The following is a 6019-nucleotide window of genomic DNA, read 5'->3' as shown; positions in this document are numbered from 1 at the left end:
GGCGGATAGCCCGCCCCCGCCGCCCGGGCAACCACCGCCCACCCACCGACCGCCGGCAGCGGCCGCGCCGCTGACCCCCGGCCGCCCCGGGCGCCGTCCCTGCGGAGCCCGGCTGCGGCCCCGGAGCGCCCGGCATATCCCCTGCCCGGCCCCTTCCCCTGCCAGCCCCTGGGAGCAGCCCCGCTCCGGGGCCCGGCGCCGCGGCAGGGGCAGCCGGTAGGCCGCGGGGCTGGGGGCGTCTGGCTCAGCACAGGCTGGGTATCCCTGCCCGAGAGCCGGCAGTGAGTCACAGCGCTGGGCGCTCCTGGTCGCCGTGTAAATATCCATCCCCGTTAGCAACCTTAAAATCTTGGCCTAACTAACGGTGGCAGCGGTGCTGCAGTTTCTCAGCACAACACGTCATGTAAGTACTCTTTTATCAGTTTTTAATTTCACATGCAGTAGGGGCAGGTTAAAAACAGCCTGCCACTGTGTCCCCTCCAGCTCTTTACTGTATATACTTTTTAAGTTCCCACGAAGGCAGATAATCCCAGCCTTGTAGATCTCTCTCCTCACAGGGGGTTTTGCCAAGTCCTCTCATTGCTTCTGATGCTGTTCTCAATTCTCTCTAGCTCTCCCAACACTGCTTTCCAGACAGGGCAGCCCGTCCCCAGAGTGCTCGGTGGAGGCAGTCCCAAGGATCAAATACAAGCACAACAATCGTTACACACATGCCTCTCAAGCGTAAGTTGTGCAGAGATTTCCACCCGGTCCCTTTTTTGGCTGGAGAGATGTATAAATTAATTGTAAGTAGATCTGGTTGTAGCTCCACGTGTTAAATAAACATACTGCTCTCCAGTGCTTTGTCCTTTTGCCTATATTTTTCTGGTATCTCTGACATTCCTCACAGTCTTCACCTATCCTCATTAGCCTCAATAATTGTCATGCGCTTATTCTGCTGCTACAGCCAAGGACGGCACCACACCATGAACTACACTGTTAACGCTTTGCCATGATGAAAATTGGCTGTGTAGCACTATAAAGTTTTAAGCCTTCCAGGAATGCTTTTTACTAAAGGCACCACATCTCACTCTGTACCTTCTTAGCTTTAGTAGAAGCTCATGGTCTGGCTGAAGAACTTTAAGAAGTCTAAATAAATTGTGTCAAACAATTCTTCCTTTTTCCATTCCTTACTGACATTTTCAAGTAGTTGTGCTGTGACTGCGATGATCTAAGGATTAAGTGAAATAAGATTTGTGGGCAGAGGTAATAACTTTTTATTAGACCAACTGATATAGCTGGAAAAAAACGTACAAGAAGTGTTTCTGTGCCTGAAAACTTGTCTGTTTTTTCCAGCTATATCAACTGGTCTAATAAAAGATACTATCTCTCTTTACAAACCTTGACATGTTCAAGGAATTCAGTGAGTGAGACGTGATTTTCCTTTTCTGAAGCCAGGCTGCTTAGGCTCTATGAAATCATGGTCTTCCAGATACTTTGTTCTTCTCTTTTAATTAGAGATTGAAGTATTGATCAGGTAGAGAGGGCAGTTTTCACCGAGCCCCATGCTTCACCCTCCGGGCCATGGGAATATGGAGCCGCATCTCCCACTTCCCATCCACTCCTCCGAAGAGCTGCCGCAGCAGTGCAGCTCCGCAGACCCTGGGAGACAGAGGGGACTGCAGCCCCCAGGTTGCAGTAGCTACTGCAGGATGTCCGAGCACAAGTGTACACTTACAGCTGACCTTCTTGATCGGAAAAAGAGCACCCTAAGAGGCGCGTGATAGCATCCAGAGCAACGTCTGCTAAAGCAGGAGGGCATCCCTGGGGTGGGAATCCTTGGGATCCTTGCACATTGCCAGTTGTGGCCCCAAACAAGTAGCTGTTGGGGTGTTACTACCAGAGGCAGGGTAGGAACAGTATGGGGTGCCACCCTGGACGCGAGTCAGCAAGACCCATGGGTTCACTTGTTTTGAATTGGCCCCCTCAAGCCCCTCCTCACGATATCCCCCTGGTCCCCATCCCAGGCACCACCCCACTAGCACATCCCAGCTCCCCCCAAGACACACTGTGCTGCTTGCTGCCCACCCCAGTGACATGAGTCTCAGGACAACTGAAGGAGGGTGGGGACAACATGCAGGAAAGAAAACATGTAAGCACTTGGGGAATCGAGCCTTGCCTTGGAACTTTGACTTCTGACTTCAGAGACTCCCAAGAGAGAAGAGCAGACGTGCAGAAAGAATGCACCCTAAAATCTGTCCTGCCTTGAGTCCCTCTGGACTCCTCCAGTCATCGGAACGGGGGTTTGTCACCTGCCCTGACACATTTGTGCGCTTGGGGAGGGCAACAGGGGAGAAAGAGTTTTCATCCTTTGTTTCATGTTGTGGCTAAAATGGTTCTTGCTTGCTTTAAACAGTGGGATCACCTTTTCTGAACAGCTTAATTCTGCTCTGTCCTACTGGTGACACAGCAGGCACCGTGTGATCCTGGGCCTAGAGCAGCCCCACTCAGCCGAGAAGGAGACAGTTAATAGGACACAGGTCTGGTGCTGCTGTGGCTGTCTAAAGCCATTTTCTGTGATTCCTGTCCAGTTCAGGTCTGTGGTGCCAGGGTTTCTCTTTCCCCGTGTATGGTTTCAGGTGTATTCTCAGCTTCAGCCTGCCTTACTTGTTCAGTTTTGTCCTCGCTGTAAATCACACCGCCGCCACCCCCTCTCATCTGAACAGCAAGTAGGAACTACGCAAGCATTCCTTTCACGGGCAAGTTCTCACACCTAAGCATGGACTCTCTCCATCTGGTTTCAACCCAAACCCGATCATGCAGAATAGGACCAACAAGAGTCCCCCACTAGCGCTGTTTGCTGTTGATTACTCCTTGACCGGACCTATGAATAGAGCTTGTGTCTGGTCCTCCTACCCAAGAGAAAGCCGTGAGAGTCTGGGAAAGCAATCACACTTGAGCACTCCCACATGCCTCTGGTCCTAGACCACCTTTAGAGCGAGGGCACACAGGCGTAGTTAAAGCTACAGCTATGGTGGAAAGCCCACATGGTAGCACTACTGTGGGAGAGAACAATGGCCACCTTATTCAGAGCGGCCAAAGGTTTTGTTAAGCAGCTCTCTGGTAGCAGTAGGATTTATGGGATGCAGGGCAATTCCAGGAGCAACCGGTGACACAGCGCTGCGCCCTTCTTCCTCACCCAGTCCTCACGTCAGGCGGCCAGCCAGCTGGACTCCCGATTTCGACATGGGCTGATTCATTGAAAACATTAAGCTACCACTGGGAGGCAAAGCGCTCGGTGAAGACTGCTGCCATGGCCTGCTCCACGCTAGCAGCACACTGGCAGCTCCAAGCACCTCAGCCTGATTTTTCTGCAATTTTTTTTCTCCACACACCTCAAAGAAGTATTTACCCCATCTCTAAGGGTTTTTGGAGGAGGGAAACAACTGCAAATATTCTGTTATTTGTGCAGGTTCCAGGACAAAATCTCCTAACGATTGCAAAGCTTCAAACAAGAGGTTCTTCCCTCTGGAAGGTGAAAGGGGCTTTGATAGGCAGAGAAGGCCCACGCATTTGCCTGTCTTGATCTCCATGAGAACAGACGCTGTTCGGGTTACATCAGCCCCGGCTCAGACTGTCAAACCCCAGTCAAGGTTGCCAAGTGTGACATATTTCCTACGATACTCACATGTTCAGTAGCCCTGTTGGGCTCTCCCTCAGCCCAGCTGGATTCCAGCGTGTCCAAGACGTGCAACCCATTAGCGACTGCTGCTCGCAGCCACCAGCGGCAGTTCCAGCACACGTCAGACCACGGAGCTTCCCCACCTCTTCTCAACCCAGAGAGAGCAAGGCGCAGAGCAGAAAGTGAGTGGCCCAATCCTACATCCTTCTTTTCCGCTATTATTTCCAAGCAGTAAGTCCCCACTGTCAACTCGTAACAGAAGAGTCTGCTCTCAGCCATTCGCAACAGAACCTGACGTTTTGTGCTATTGCATTTCATCCCATTTCTACTGTCTCAGCCATCAAAATTGCCAGCCCCCTCCCATAGGCTATCCCAGCCCTCCCCTGTATGGACAGTGCCTCCCAACTTTGGATAAGCAGCCAATTTCATTAGCGCAGCCATTTCGGCGTGCCAAGATCATTAATGAAAACTGGGCCTGGGACCAGCCACTGGGGAACTCCTCTAGTAATCTCTTATAATTCCAGTACTTATCTCTATCTTAACTAATAACTCACCGTGCGGCACTGTAGCAAATGGATTACTGAAGTCCAAAGCAATCAGTTCTACTGCATTTAGTGTGACCTCTAACCTAACACAGGGTAGAGGAGGTCCCAGAGCAGAAAAGCATCCAGAATTCATTTCAGAAGTGCCTGGGGAGCTCTAGAAACGTCCATCCCAATCTACATAACAATATTCCACGGATAGTTAACGGCAGCGCTCAGACTTTGCACCTTACTCCAAGTCGTGATTCACTTGACATCATCTTAGAGACACTAGATCTTGTTACATCTTTGTCTGCTCCATCAAGGAACTCACATTCCTCTTCTCCAAGCAAAGCACATGCAATCTGTGAGCAGCTCACACTTCGGTCTCCTCAGAGATGCAGGGAATAGGCTCACTGGGCGTTCAGCACCCCCAGCTGCCCCATGGATTTCCTCAGAACCTCTTCCACACTCCATGTCTTTGGTGAGCCTCTGGCCTCTGAGCTGGCAGTGCTCTCCCAGCACCAGACCCCCGAATGTGCAGGCAAGGGAAGGCTCCCCACAGTCTCCAGGACTTGCCTTCGCAGAGAGCTCTGCCCAGCTCCCGCCTCTCCCACAGCCCCGCAGCAGCTGTCCCTGCCCCATCTTCCCAACGGCACAGCCAGGCCACCATCTCCTTCGGCAGAGCAGGCAGTGCTGCGAGCGGCTGCGCTGGGCCAGGAAGGCACGACGTTGCCATCCCACCCCAGACCTCTGGGCGCCTCATCAGCCCGGGGGTGTTCGGCTCCCCTCTGTGTGCCCCCAGGAGAAGGGCTGGGTGGTGGGGAGTGCCTGGTAGCTGGGGCAGGGTCCAGGAGAGGGCAAGAGCAGGGCGCTTGCTCCAAAGGCTGGGAGCTGCTGGGCTTCAGTGCAGCGGGCACAGGCCCAGCCTGGGGCAGGGAGGAGGGAGGCTGGTGTGGCAGGTGGCCATGGTCAGGGCATGCCCCGGGAGAGGAGCCCGCACAGGAGGCCCAGGGCATGGAGCCAAACCTCAGCTAGGCACGGTGTTTTGTCTCCCGCGTGTGAGACCCGGAGCAGGCCCTTCCCCTCAGCGAGGGCTGCCATGGCTGAGGACTCCTCTGAGCTCTAGCGGCCACCTGCCTTCAGCGCCGCAGGGCCCCCGGGGCCTCGCAGGGCCCGCCAGCCCCGCCGCCAGCCTGGGCCCCGCCGGGGCCGCCTCAGCCCCTCGCCCGCAGTGCGGCGCCCGGCCCCCGCCGGCCGCCCGGCCCCTCCCTCCCGCGGAAAGAAACCACATCAGGAAAGTATTCGGGGTATTTTTAGCCGCTTTTAATGCGATTTCGCAGCTGGAAACGGGAGGGGCCTCCCCGCGCCGCCCGCCAGCGCGCGGCGGACCACCGCGAAGGGGCCGCCCGCCGCCGCACCGCGCCCGCCGCTGCCTCGGCGGCGCCGGCAGGGGGCGCTCGCGCGCCGCCGCGGCGGCGGTGCGGTGGCCACGTCGGAGGGCGCGCGGGGCCGCCCCGCCGCGGAGGGGCCCGGCCCCGGGGCGCGAGGGCCCCGCGCAGCCGGCCGCGCGGGGGGCGGCGGTGGCGGGGAGGGGGCAGCGGCGGAGGAGGAGGAGGAGGAGGAGGGCGGGCGGGCGGCCGTGGCTGCGCGGCTGCTGAAGCCATTAGCGCGGTGATGCGGGAGAAGGCCGGGCTTGGAGCTCCCTCCCCCGCCCGAGCCCCGTCCCGGGGACGTCATGGGAGGGAGGTATAAAATTTCAGCGGCGGGGCCGAAGGAGAGGCAGTGTGCGCGGGAGGGGCGGCGCGGCGCCGGGCGGGCCGGTGCGGTGCGCGGC

Source organism: Nyctibius grandis, chromosome 4 (assembly GCF_013368605.1).
Source record: "Nyctibius grandis isolate bNycGra1 chromosome 4, bNycGra1.pri, whole genome shotgun sequence".
NCBI classification, from domain to species: domain Eukaryota; kingdom Metazoa; phylum Chordata; class Aves; order Nyctibiiformes; family Nyctibiidae; genus Nyctibius; species Nyctibius grandis.
Note: the sequence above shows the minus strand (reverse complement) of the source record.